The sequence below is a fragment of the Gymnoscopelus microlampas genome, assembly GCF_963454915.1.
Source record: "Gymnoscopelus microlampas genome assembly, chromosome: 7".
Lineage (NCBI taxonomy): Eukaryota > Metazoa > Chordata > Actinopteri > Myctophiformes > Myctophidae > Gymnoscopelus > Gymnoscopelus microlampas.
Genome location: NC_139944.1, coordinates 57638941 through 57653118, shown reverse-complemented (window position 1 = coordinate 57653118; position 14178 = coordinate 57638941). Strand labels below are relative to the sequence as shown.

At 44.1% G+C, this 14178-nt stretch overlaps 1 protein-coding gene across 1 annotated transcript in view; it reads left to right on the top strand.

Moving 5' to 3' along the window:
- The window catches only part of g0s2 (G0/G1 switch 2), a 277791-nt gene extending 275176 nt beyond the window's left edge, over positions 1-2615 (top strand). The window contains exon 3 of the transcript XR_014601184.1: positions 2583-2615. The gene's annotated coding sequence lies outside the window, so the exon portion shown is untranslated. The remainder of the gene's footprint in view (positions 1-2582) is intronic.
- Positions 2616-14178: the final 11563 nt, after the last annotated feature.

Below are 14178 nucleotides of genomic sequence, written 5' to 3'. Positions count from 1 at the left end.
CGTTAGAGCGCCCCCCACGTGGGCCCCACGTATAAAAAGAAAGATGGGCCAAAAATGGTCCGGACCGTTTATGGCACTCAATGTGTTAAAAGATTCATTTTTTTGAATGCCTAATGTGGCGAAATTATGCTTAAACCTAATTCCTAAATCCATGACGTTGTGACTGGAAGACTAACGCTGGACGGGCGGGAGAACCAATGAAATTAAACTCTGCCCTCAGAAGGCATTCCAGTGAATATAAGTCACATCTACTGGTTTGTGAATGGCTGCCCTGATCCTATAGGATGAGCCTAAATATAACCCAGTACCTCCCACATGTTCTCCACCTACAGGATGAGCCTAAACATAGCCCAGTACCTCCCACATGTTCTCCACCTACAGGATGAGCCTAAACATAGCCCAGTACCTCCCACATGTTCTCCACCTACAGGATGAGCCTAAACATAGCCCAGTACCTCCCACATGTTCTCCACCTACAGGATGAGCCTAAACATAGCCCAGTACCTCCCACATGTTCTCCACCTACAGGATGAGCCTAAACATAGCCCAGTACCTCCCACATGTTCTCCACCTACAGGATGAGCCTAAACATAGCCCAGTACCTCCCACATGTTCTCCACCTACAGGATGAGCCTAAACATAGCCCAGTACCTCCCACATGTTCTCCACCTACAGGATGAGCCTAAACATAGCCCAGTACCCAGGCATGCAATGCTCATTTGGTATGTTCTTGCCAGTGGCGTGCACAGACATTTTGAGGGGCAGGTGCTCAAGTAAATTATACTTTTTTTTGTTTACTTGGTCTGCTCTTTTTTCCCTCTACACCTATACCTCTTTGAGAACTTTAGCCAAAAATAGCAGATCTACAAGCCCACAACGCCTCGCAGCGCGAGGCGTTGTGAGCTTGTAGATCTGCTATTTTTGGCTAAAGTTCTCCTCAGAAAAGGGATGCTAGGTTTCGAGTGGTTATGGTAAATAGAAAAATCATATCACATAAAGATTTGGCGGACCCCCTGTAGTAACTCTGAGGACCCCCTAGGGGTTCCGGACCCCCTGTTGAAGACCCCTGCTGTAAACTGAAAAAAAAGGGCACTTCTGGTCAAGAGGGCAAAGGGCAGGTGCTCAAGCACCACCTAGAGTCTATCTGTGCACGTCCCTGGTTCTTGCACTCTATTTCAATGACGTGACGCACACGTCCCTTAACACCTACACTGCAAGTTACACAATGGACATTTGATATGCATCTATAGGCTAATGTTAATGTTAGCCTATGTTCATTCACTAGGTGTGAGTCGGGAGCCTTTGAAAACTTTGTTGAGGTGTGAATTTAAAGTAGTTTTAACCCATTGAGACCTGAAGCCGATTCTACATGTCTCCTAAATCTCAACAGTTTTCTGAAAAACGTATGTTTCTATATCAGTGGTGCTCAATCTTTTTCATGTCAAGGACCCCCAAAATGATATGTATTTGGCCGCGGACCCCCATCAAAATATTTTGTTCCAGGGACCCCCCCAGAAGCAACGATTTGAGTTAAAAATGTTCGCTTTAAAAATATATATATTCAGAAGATTTGCACACATTTTCACGATTTTTCAAAAATAGCAGATCTACAAGCTCGTAGCGCGGCACTCGGTGCCGCGCTATGAGCTTGTATATCTGCTATTTTTGAATAGCCCAAAGTGTAAAATGATCAAATCTAAAAATGACACAGTTCCAGGTCTTAATGGGTTCATTCGTTAGGTGTGAGTCGGGAGCCTTTGTAAACTTTGTTGAAGTGTGAATTTAAAGTAGTTTTAAATCTATGCGTGTGCCTGCGTGTGCTCCTCCTGGTCAAATAGGTTCTTCTGGCACGGCGTGCAAGGCCGTCCAGTGAGCATTGCAGCCCTGCCAGTATCTCCCACACATGTTCTCAACCCCGTTGAGCCACAGTCGCTCTGCAGGCTCATCACATTGTTTTTCCTCCAATCCAGTATAAAATGTAACAAATTTCGACATTATTGAGCTTGTGTCTCCTGGCTATATCTCGCCGGTCCTGTGTTTTTATACGTCACTAGTTTCTACACAGACACACAAACTACTGTAACACCTAAAACACTCTGTCAACCCGACCACTCTGTCACACACTATGAAGTCTGCTCCTGCCGAACTGAAGGTGTCCATGTGGATATTCTATTCTGGGGGTGTGTGTGTGTGTGTGTGTGTGTGTGTGTGTGTGTGTGTGTGTGTGCGTGTGTGTCTGTGTGTAGTAGAGAGACAGCTGAGAGACAGTGTGCATGTCTCTCTCTCTCTCCAACCGCAACAACATCAGTCGGGGTCATGATGCAAAATAAAGTGTGATGAATTGATTTCCAGACTCCTTGCTTTGCCGTGTGTGTGTGCGTGTGCGTGTGCGTGTGCGTGTGCGTGCGCGTGCGTGTGCGTGTGCGTGTGTGTGTGTGTGTGTGCGTGTGTGTGTGGATCATTAATCAGAGGTTTGACTGCTCCTTCAAGGACAAGGCAGCATGAAGGACACTCAGCGTGCTGACTGTGTGGTCTGTGAGTTTCCACATGTACTAGAACTAGAATAGAATAGAAGTATAAAGCATTGGTTCTCAAAGTGTGGTCCGGGGACCCCCAGGGGTCCTTGAGGGAGTTTTCAGGGGGTCTCCAGCTAAATGATAGATTAGGCACCAAATGGACCCTTATGGGTCTGTAACTCTGAGAGTGTACAAATGGAACCAAATGGACCCTCAACGGGTCCATTTGGTTCCATTTGTACACTCTCAGAGTTAAACTGACATAATTTTAGAATATCATTTGCGGTCCAAGTGATAGAAATTCCATTAAATGGGGGTCTAAAAAATAGGACAGATCCGTCTTGATCACTTGACTATTAAATATGGACTGATTTGCAAGATATTTGGACCAAGTCTGTAGGAGTAATATTTAAAAAAAAAAGGTTCTGCAAATATCGGCCTGCTGGTGGCGCTATAACAGGCCTGTCTGAAAAAATCATTGCAGAGTTTCTGCTCTGGCCCAGGGAGTGTGTGTGCACCAGTAAATATAGATCTATAGCACCAGTAAACATAGATCTATAGCACCAGTAAACATAGATCTATAGCACCAGTAAACATAGATCTATAACACCAGTAAATATAGATCTATAGCACCAGTAAACATAGATCTATAGCACCAGTAAATATAGATCTATAGCACCAGTAAACATAGATCTATAGCACCAGTAAACATAGATCTATAGCACCAGTAAATATAGATCTATAGCACCAGTAAACATAGATCTATAGCACCAGTAAACATAGATCTATAGCACCAGTAAACATAGATCTATAGCACCAGTAAACATAGATCTATAACACCAGTAAATATAGATCTATAGCACCAGTAAACATAGATCTATAGCACCAGTAAATATAGATCTATAGCACCAGTAAACATAGATCTATAGCACCAGTAAACATAGATCTATAGCACCAGTAAATATAGATCTATAGCACCAGTAAACATAGATCTATAGCACCAGTAAACATAGATCTATAGCACCAGTAAACATAGATCTATAGCACCAGTAAACATAGATCTATAACACCAGTAAATATAGATCTATAGCACCAGTAAACATAGATCTATAGCACCAGTAAACATAGATCTATAGCACCAGTAAACATAGATCTATAGCACCAGTAAACATAGATCTATAGCACCAGTAAACATAGATCTATAGCACCAGTAAACATAGATCTATAGCACCAGTAAACATAGATCTATAGCACCAGTAAACATAGATCTATAGCACCAGTAAACATAGATCTATAGCACCAGTAAACATAGATCTATAGCACCAGTAAACATAGATCTGTAGCACCAGTAAACATAGATCTGTAGCACCAGTAAACATAGATCTGTAGCACCAGTAAACATAGATCTATAGCACCAGTAAACATACTAGATCTATAGCACCAGTAAACATAGATCTATAGCACCAGTAAACATAGTTCTATAGCACCAGTAAACATAGATCTATAACACCAGTAAACATAGATCTATAACACCAGTAAACATAGATCTATAGCACCAGTAAATATAGATCTATAGCACCAGTAAACATAGATCTATAGCACCAGTAAACATAGATCTATAGCACCAGTAAACATAGATCTATAGCACCAGTAAACATAGATCTATAGCACCAGTAAACATAGATCTATAGCACCAGTAAACATAGATCTATAGCACCAGTAAACATAGATCTATAGCACCAGTAAACATAGATCTATAACACCAGTAAACATAGATCTATAGCACCAGTAAACATAGATCTATAGCACCAGTAAACATACTAGATCTATAGCACCAGTAAACATAGATCTATAGCACCAGTACACATAGGACGTTGGTGACATTTGTACCGTGTTGCCTCTAGTGGCTCCAGTGGGGATGCTGTATCTTCCTAAATAACTGTCATGGTGGCTGATCTGTTAATCAGGTCGCTGGCTGTAATCAGAGAGATGGATGACATGAGGCCTGAGTAGAACAGGAGGATAGGTATAGGGCTCATCTTCATGTCATCTCTATATTCATATCTCTATATCTGCATCCTACATCATCTCTGCTCTCTGAAAACAAACCACTGACTGACTGCTCCTACAGTGTCCTCACAGCCATGTTATAGGAGGACTGTGTGTGTGTGTGTGTGTGTGTGTGTGTGTGTGTGTGTGTGTGTGTGTGTGTGTGTGTGTGTGTGTGTGTGTGTGTGTGTGTGTGTGTGTGTGTGTGTGTGTGTGTGTGTGTGTGTGTGTGTGTCATTGTCCAGAGCTTATCATCATCGTTACATTTCTTGTGCCCCCTGCAGGTGAATGAGTTATAAGGTCCAGTCCGCAGGGACGCCCCCCCCCCCCTATTTTCAAATAGCCGACATACTGTATATAGGTTTGAAGTGTGCATGTGGCCTATAGTCGCTTAGCTGTCTCCACCAGGCCGAAAGTCACAGCGAGAGTATGTTTTACCCCCTGTCCGTCCGGGGGATTGCCGTGAAAGGCCCAAGAAGAAACGGCCACCCTTTTCACATTGGCCTATTACAGCACCACCAGGACGCCACAATAACGTACCTGACCTGGTGGACACCTGTGCTCCGAGGAGCACTTTTTCTAGTTTGGGATTGTTAGACCTGGTTGCTTATTCCTCTCGCAAAATCTGGCAACACTGGCTGTGGTCCACTGTTGTTGTTTGGAAATGGAAGGACCCCTTGCTGGCAAATCAACGTGTGGTAGCTAGGCGGCTAATTTGTGCCTGATGGAAAATGACTTAACATTAAAATACTGCATATGCACACACGCACGCCGAGATTTTGTGCTTTTTAAAAGCTATAATAGGCCTCTAGATAGATATTATTAATTTAATTACCGCATTGTTTCACCCACGGTTTATCCAATTTTAATTAATACTTATATTTGATTGACCCAAACCGCCCAAACTGCGGTTATCTGCGGCAACCGCGTCTAAAACCGCGATCCGTGCATCTCTACTGCTTATAGCAGTGATTGATTGATTGATTGAATATTTTATTAGGCAAAAGAATGTAAAACAGCACATTTACATTTAAAATACTTTGTCTAACAGGTCCGTTCATAAGTTCATAGATTCTCAAACCTTTTCGTGCCAGGGACCCCCAAACTGATATATATTTGGCCGCGGACCCCCATCTGAAAATATATTGTGCCAGGGACTCCCAGAAGCAAAGATTTGTGTTAAAATGTTCACTTTAAAATAAATATATTCAAAGATTTGCACGAATCGTCAAGATGTTTCAAAAACAGCAGATCTACAAGCTCATAGCGTGGCACTCTCTGCCGCGCTATGAGCTTGTAGATCTGCTATTTTTGAATAGCCCAAAGTATAAAAGGTTAAAATGATTGTGATGCCATATTAACACATTTTGCTGGCGACCCCCTGGAACCCCCTCAAGGACCCCTGGGGGTCCCCGGACCCCACTTTGAGAACCAAGGGTTTATAGTGCTCAGAAACATTTCTCTCAGGTATAAATAACATCCTTCAACCCAAGCTGCATAAATGTTGATTTTAATGAGGCGAAATAAACGCAAAAAAGGCTCGAGGGATTTTATGGAGCATGTCCATGAGTCAGTCATTTAATTCCTTTAAACATTCAGAGAAAAGCTTTGTATCGGAACCAGGAAAATGTGTCTTTGAAGCACCGTGTGAATAAAACCCTCCACACAATAACCTGCAGTGAATCCATAAGGTTTTACACACAATGTCATACAATAATAAATGATGTTATGATATTATTATTCACAGCCATTATGGCTTCATCCCCCCCCGCAGCTTGTCACTGCATTATATTAGACGCTGCGCGTACACACACACACACGCGCACGCGCACGCGCACGCACGCACGCACGCACGCACGCACGCACGCACGCACGCACACACACACACACACACACACACACACACACACACACACACATGCATGTACAGTACATGCATGCACACACACACATGTACACACTAATGAGAGGTCTTTTGAACTGCATGACTCACATGAAGGTTATGGTGATCATGGCACTGCTGTGTGTGTGTGTGTGGGTGCGCGTGCGTGCGTGCGTGCGTGCGTGCGTGCGTGCGTGCGTGCGTGCGTGCGTGCGTGCGTGCGTGCGTGCGTGCGTGTGTGCGTGTGTGTGTGTGTGTGTGTGTGTGTGTGTATATGATATACAGACGCTCCATACACACGCTTCAGAGCCAGAGGAGGCGTCTACCTTTATATGTCTATGGTTCCCATTGGGTACATACACACATGTCCGTTAGCGACCGTTCCGCGTTCGCCGGAAGTCCCATCCACTCCCATGTTAAAAAAAAACGGGACCGTACGGTCCCGTTTTTTAGCGGTGCCAACCGCTCTACACTTGACTTTGTCCGTATGTCCGTCCGTCCGTATCAGCACGGGATGATGAGCACGGGATTTTACACAGCTATAACTCCAGTTTGCAGCATGCCACCAAGTCCAAATATGGTATGTGGACTTAGACCACCAATAGGGACGAGCATGAATTGCTGAAGTTATCACAGCGGGGTCCAGGGACCCCCCGCGTATGTTCTGTCCGTCCGCCCGTTTAGGGCACGGGATTTAAAACAGCTATAACTCCAGGTTGAAGCCTGCCACCAAGTCCTAATTTGGTATGTGGACTTACACCACCAATAGGGACGAGCATGAATTTCTGAAGTTATCACAGCGGGGTCCAGGGACCCCCCGCGTATGTTCTGTCCGTCCGCCCGTTTAGGGCACAGGATTTAAAACAGCTATAACTCCAGTTTGCAGCATGCCACCAAGTCCACATTTGGTATGTGGACTTACACCACCAATAGGGACGAGCATGAATTGCTGAAGTTATCACAGCGGGGTCCAGGGACCCCCCGCGTATGTTCTGTCCGTCCGCCCGTTTAGGGCACAGGATTTAAAACAGCTATAACTCCAGTTTGCAGCATTTCACCAAGTCCACATTTGGTATGTGGACTTACACCACCAATAGGGACGAGCATGAATTGCTGAAGTTATCAAAGCGGGGTCCAGGGACCCCCCGCGTATGTTATGTCCGTCCGCCCGTTTAGGGCACGGGATTTAAAACAGCTATAACTCCAGTTTGCAGCATGCCACCAAGTCCAAATTTGTTATGTGGACTTAGACCTTTAAACAGCCATAACTCACGTTCGCAGCATGCTACGGAGTACAAATTTTGTGCATGGACTAAAACCACCAATAGGGACAAACTGTAATTACTTAAGCCCCGCCCCCTCTGTCTGCCCATTGGCTGGGCTTTAAACAGCCATTATTCCAGTTTGCAGCATGCTACCAAGTACACATTTGGTAAGTGGACTCAGACCACCAATAGGGACGAACTGAAATGAGTTACGCCCCGCCCCAAAGGCACCGCTTCCTTCACACAGGGTGTGATTTTTTTAACATGGGAGTGGATGGGACTTCCGGCGAACGGAAACGGTATGAAACGGACGCGAAACGGTCGCGAACGGACATGTGTGTATGTACCCATAGTCCACCTGTTTCCTATAGGCTTTTCACTGTGTTCCACTTCCTGTCTTTTGATCCAATGAAATCCAATGAAACCGGTCAGATGACTAATGATATCCAATGAAATCCGACAGGAAGTGGAAAACACAGCACAGCCAAGAAACAGGTGAATAAACCCCCCTCTGGGTGCTTCCACACATGAGCGACAACTTGACGCCCCGGAAGTCGGAAGTCCCGTCCCACTCCCATGTTATAGGAGAAACCGGACCGGAACTTCCGTTTTTTAACTTAACATGAGAGTGGACGGGGCTAGCGTAGCGTAGCGTAGCGTTGCACGTCAGCGTACGCTCATGTGTGGAAGCACCCACTCTCTGTGTGTTCCTGTCAGTCCATCCTAGAGGAGAGTTCATGTTTGGCCGTTTGGCCTTCGGTGATTTGTGACCTTTAGTTTGAACCTGCCTGCTCCGTTGTCCTGCCTCTGGGTCCTGATCCTACACTTTCCTGACAGCAAAACATAGTTTAACAGAGCGTGAGTGAGATCACACTGATTCAAGGCTATAGTTGACTGAATAGATTTCACAATAGATTAAGCAAGGGATAATGCATGGGGAGGTAGTCATTATTGAAATTTAAAGCCCGACAGGGCGATTAACCACCAAGGCGCAGCCGAGGTGGTTAATCGCCCTGAAGGGCTTTAAATTTCAATAATGACTACCTCCCCATGCATTATCCCGCTTATTACACGGCTACTTAATAAATACATAAATACATTTACCCAAAAGTAACAACAAAACGAAGTATTTCCTTGCTTACGGCAATGAAAGTATTCCATAAGTATTGGGCTGGGCGGACAAGTTCGCCTCGCAAAAACAAATGACGAAATGGAAAAAAACTCGCCCCAAAACACACTCGCCCCCCATTCTATTTACTGCCGATTTGCCTGTAATACCGCCGGATTTGCCCCGGGGCGACTATGTTTTGGGGCGAGCGTTTTGGTATTCCCCCGTTGTTGCGCCACGATAAACAAGGAAGTGTAGTGGATCAAATAGAATGACTTTTCGGTCATTGCATCGTCTATTTCTCACTTCAAATGTTTTCAAAAACATTCTTGAGAGCAACGTTTAGTTGTAAATGACATTGGCTGTTTGTTTACATGGCTGTCATGTTGGATAAAGCATAAAATCAAGCAGCGCAGGTTGATATGAGCAGGTGTTCTGAGTCTCTGATTAGACAGCGGTCCGTTATTGAGCTCATCGGTCATTATCCAGAAATAATGACCGATGATTGACCAATCAGAATCGAGCATTCAACCAAGCCGTGTAATAAAGGTACTTAAGTGTCATATTGCACTGTAGAGCCACGGGTCTTCAACGTTTTCAGCCCAAGGACCCCCTAGCTGAGAGAGAGATGAAGCAGGGACCCCCCTACTCTATATTGTATAAAATTGTGTTTCAGATTCAGCTTTTTTTGTTTACTTGGTCCGCTCTTTTTTCCCTCCAAACACCAAACACCTCTTTGCCAAAAAATAGCCGATCTACAAGCTCACAACGCCTCGCAGCGCGAGCCGTTGTGAGCTTGTAGATCGGCTATTTTTTGGCCAAAGTTCTCCTCAGAAAAGGGATGCTTTGGGTTCAAGTGGTTATGGTAAAAAAAATAATTGTATCACACAAAGATTTGGCGGACCCCCTGTAGTAACTCTGAGGACCCCCTAGGGGTCCCGGACCCCCCGTTGAAGACCCCTGCTGTAGAGCAACAACTGTACTGTATGTTATGATAGAGAGCCATCATGGTTTTCAGGCATTTAGCACATGCTCTCATACAGAGCCATTTAGAAAAGAGACAAAAAAGAACCATTCATTTGATATCTTTAACCACTTAAACCCTGTATATTTGGAGTCCCCCCATGCAGGGGTCTATGTTAGGTCGGCTATTATTTCCCCTTTTTCGCCAAATCTCTTCGCCCCAAAATGATCCAATCTACAAACTCACAAGGCGTATAGCATCGCAACGCCTTGTGAGCTTGTAGATTGACCTTTTTGCAGTGAACGTTCACCCCCGAATAAAGACGCTAGGGTTCATATAAACTTAAGGGTCTTCTGCTCCTGCATGGCGAGACACACGTCTAAAACTGACAACCAAATGCTAACATGGAAGCTCATTCATTAGAGACTCTCTAAGCCTCACACATCCCTGTCAGTGTCAGAGTACCAGAGGCTAATCAAAGATGAAAAAAACTCACATATAAAGAAAGTAGCAATAACACAATATACGAAAAAAATACTCTGTTACAAGTAAAAGGCCTGTGCTGAAAATGTTACTTGAGTAAAAGTACAAAAGTATTGGCATCAAAATATACTTAAAGTACCAAAAGTCAAAGTACTAAACTGTTTGAAAATAGCAGATCTACAAGCTCACAGCGTGTCGCATTGCGTGTATAAAATAGGCCTAAAGAGGCTAATGTACGTTTTATAATATAATAATTTATTATTATATTGGTCATGCCAGGCCACTCACTGGTCATGGGCGCCATGGCCTGGCATGGTTTGACCTGGTTCAGACGTTTAGTGTTGGCTGTCACAGCTCAGAACGTGTGTCAACTAAAGTTTGTCGGCACCCTGGTTAAAAACACAAATCACTGAAGTATGATAGAAAAATCTTCATTGATTCCTCTGTGGGTGAAATTCCGGGAAATGCAGTTTATGAGTTATTGAAAGTATGTTGAGTGTGAGAGAACGAGAGAGTGAGATGAAAGACAGATGAGAGACAGAGAGAGAGAGAGGGAGAGAGAGGGAGAGATAGCTCATACTGTTTAACAAAGAAAATCTGAAAAACGCACTATATAGATGCAGGATAAATAAAGACTGATTGATTGATTGATGTACTTTATTTAGTAAGACATGAGAACAACAGTACATGGAAGTACAAATTCGCAATATGAGGTCTACTAAACAGGAAGACTCATAAAAGCACTGGGCTTGTTTAAGATGAGATCCCCATGCACACAAATCATGATGACATATAAGAGACAGACAGATATACACAACTACTATAGAATGTCATACAATAAGTTTACAGGTTACTGGTATGAAGAGTGAGAAATATGTACAAAAGCAGAAAGAGAGAGGGGGGGTAGGGGGTAGGTTAGGTTAGGACTTAGACAAGGGCCATTTTCGAATTGCAGCCTCCTGAAGGTGTATCTTTAGGGCAGTTTTGAAAGAGAGTATGGTTTTACACTCCTTTACTCCTTTTGGTAGGGCGTTCCACATGTTTGATGAATAGCATGAGAACGAGTTACTTCCCTTTGTTGAGCCAAAAAAGGGTTGGACAAGGTTTGTGGAGCTGCCTCTGGTGTTATGATCATGGACATCATTAACGTTTAGGAAGTATTTTGACAAATACAGGGGGATCCCAATGTTGTGATATATCTTGAAGACCAGGCCCATAGCAAGTTGGTGTACTCTGTCCTCAACCCTAAGCCATCCAATCCTAGCAAAATGATCAGGGGTTAGATGGGTTTTGTAATTGAGGCCAAGAAGTAGCCTTACAAGTTTGTTTTGGGATGTTTGGAGCCTTGTTTTTAAGGCCTTGGAGGTGTTGTGATACCATGAAGTGCATGCATAATCATAATGACCTTGTATGAGGGCCACTGCAAGAATCTTCAGAGTATTCTTACTGACTAGACGATCAATCCTCCACAAATAGCGTGTTGTTTTGTGGACCTTTTTGATCGTTTTTTTTTGGCGTTTTTGTTACCAGAGAGGTTTGCCTCCAAGATAGAGCCCAGGTAGGTAATTTAGTTCTTTCTTTTGATGACATCATCACCCGCTTTGATCGTGAAACTCTCAGCCTTGCTAAGGTTAGGACTGGACCCAAAGAGGATGGATTCAGTTTTACCCAGGTGTAATGAAAGTTTGTTGTCGGAGAGCCAGATGCAGATCTTGTTGAGTTCCGAGCTGAGACACGGTGAAAGGGCTTAATCCAAAATGTCAAACCAGCCAACAGTCATGGCCACAGCCACACTGATGCTGCATGTGTGTATAGCTACACTGTGTAGTAGCGTCCGTAGCTCATGGTTTTCCTCTCGTCGCAGCGCGGGTTCAAAGCATGGCAGTACATTAGACTTGCTAATTCAGTCCATTTCTCTGTTCTTTCTGTTGGAACGGAGCCATAAATATTAATAACTCCATCCCCCTCTCTCTCTCTCTCTCTCTCTCTCTCTCTCTCTCTCTCTCTCTCTCTCTCTCTCTCTCTGCCTGCTTGTCATGTGTTCAACGGACCGAGGGGTGACGGGTTAACGCTGTTAACTCATTCAACCCGGGAACACATCTGTGTAATTTTTAGATTTATTTGGACTATTAAAAAATAGCAGATCTACAAGCTCAACAATATTCAAAAATAGCATTTTGAATTCAAAAATAAAAAAAATATTCAAAAATGTAGCCTATAAATTCAAAGAGATTCAAAAATAGCAGATCTACAAGCTCATAGCGCGGCACCGAGTGCCGCGCTATGAGCTTGTAGATCTGCTATTTTTGAAAGAATCGTGAAAATGTGTGAAAAATCTTTGAATATGATATTCTCCAAATGTCTTCTAAATCCTTTAAAAAAAACGTATGTTGCTATAATCAGTGGTGTTCCAAGGACCCCCCAAAATGATACGTATTTGACAGCGGACCCCCATCTCAAAATGTGTTGTTCCGCTTCCAGGGACCCCCGGAGTAAAAAAAAAAATCGCTTTAAAACATATATACGTATTATATTCAAAGATTTGCTCACATTTTCAAGATTTTTCAAAAGTAGCAGATCTACGAGCCCCATAGCTCACAGTATGAGCTTGTAGATCTGCTATGTTTGGATAGCCCAAACAAATCTAAAAAGGACACAGCAGCAGATGCGTTCCCGGTGATAAAGGGTTAATTAGGTCTGCAGCAGAAATGTCAGCACTCAGGTCTCTGACAGGCTGGGGGGCTGACAGGCTGGGGGGGGGGGGGGGGTACTGTCCTGTCATTCTACAGTAAATGGCCGGCCGAGGCTTCATACTGTACATATACAGTACATTATTATCATTAGCCTTTCTGCCTCTGCGATTAGCATGGAAAACACAATAATGTTATTTTTCAGGATTCTAATAAAAACATTGCAAAGGCCTCACGAGCTTGAAGATCTGTTTTTTTAAGGGCTTTTATGCCTTCATAGAGAGGTCAGTAGACTGACAGGAAATGGGGAGGGAGAGGGGGGGCGGGGGTGACACGCTGCAAAGGTCGTCGGGATCGGGACTCGAACCCACGACACGCTGTCAGGCTGGCATTGCACCTGATTCGGATGCTATCAATGCATTGAATGGGACATTATCACCTTTTATTAGACCTACTTACCTACCCGCGATTTATCAGACCATTCATTGGGTGTTATCAAGACATACTGACCTACCAACGGAGATGACTTAAATAGTTCAGTTTCGGTTTTGGTTTTGGTTGTTTTGGTTTGGGACCATGACGGAGGCGCGCAGTCTCAGTCCAGCTGGAGCCCCGTGAAGGACCACCGAGGGAGCTAAAGCGACCGAGTTGCCGTCCGGAGCGGTGCGACGCTCGCCTGAGACTACTCAGCGCCGTTGGAGTTATGTACCGATAGGCACAGAATGGTAAATATTGTTGTGGGGACTGCTCCGCCTCCAAAGTAGGTCAGTAGCTCCTGATTACGCCCAATGAATGGTCTGACAAATCGCGGTAGGTCCGTGTATCGCCTACTCCTCACCTACTCGCCCATTCAATGGTCTGATAAAACGTGATAATCTCCCATTCAATGCATTGATAGCATTCGAAGCCGGTGGGCATTGCAGCCTGTAGGGGCCTGGACCGTCACGCTACGGCCCAGGTAAAGTATTGGTATGAAAAATGTACTTTAAAGTACCAGAAGTAGAAAGTCATTATGCAGAATGTCCCGTTTCACAATATTTCAAATGTATGAAATGTATAAACATCATCATTTGAAAATAGCAGATCTACAAGCTCACAATGGGACTGTATTTGTCAAGATACTTCCAAAATGTTAATGATGTCCATGATCACAACACCAGAGGCAGCTCCACAAACCTTGTCCAACCCTTTTTTGGCTCAACAAAGGGAAGTAACTCGTTC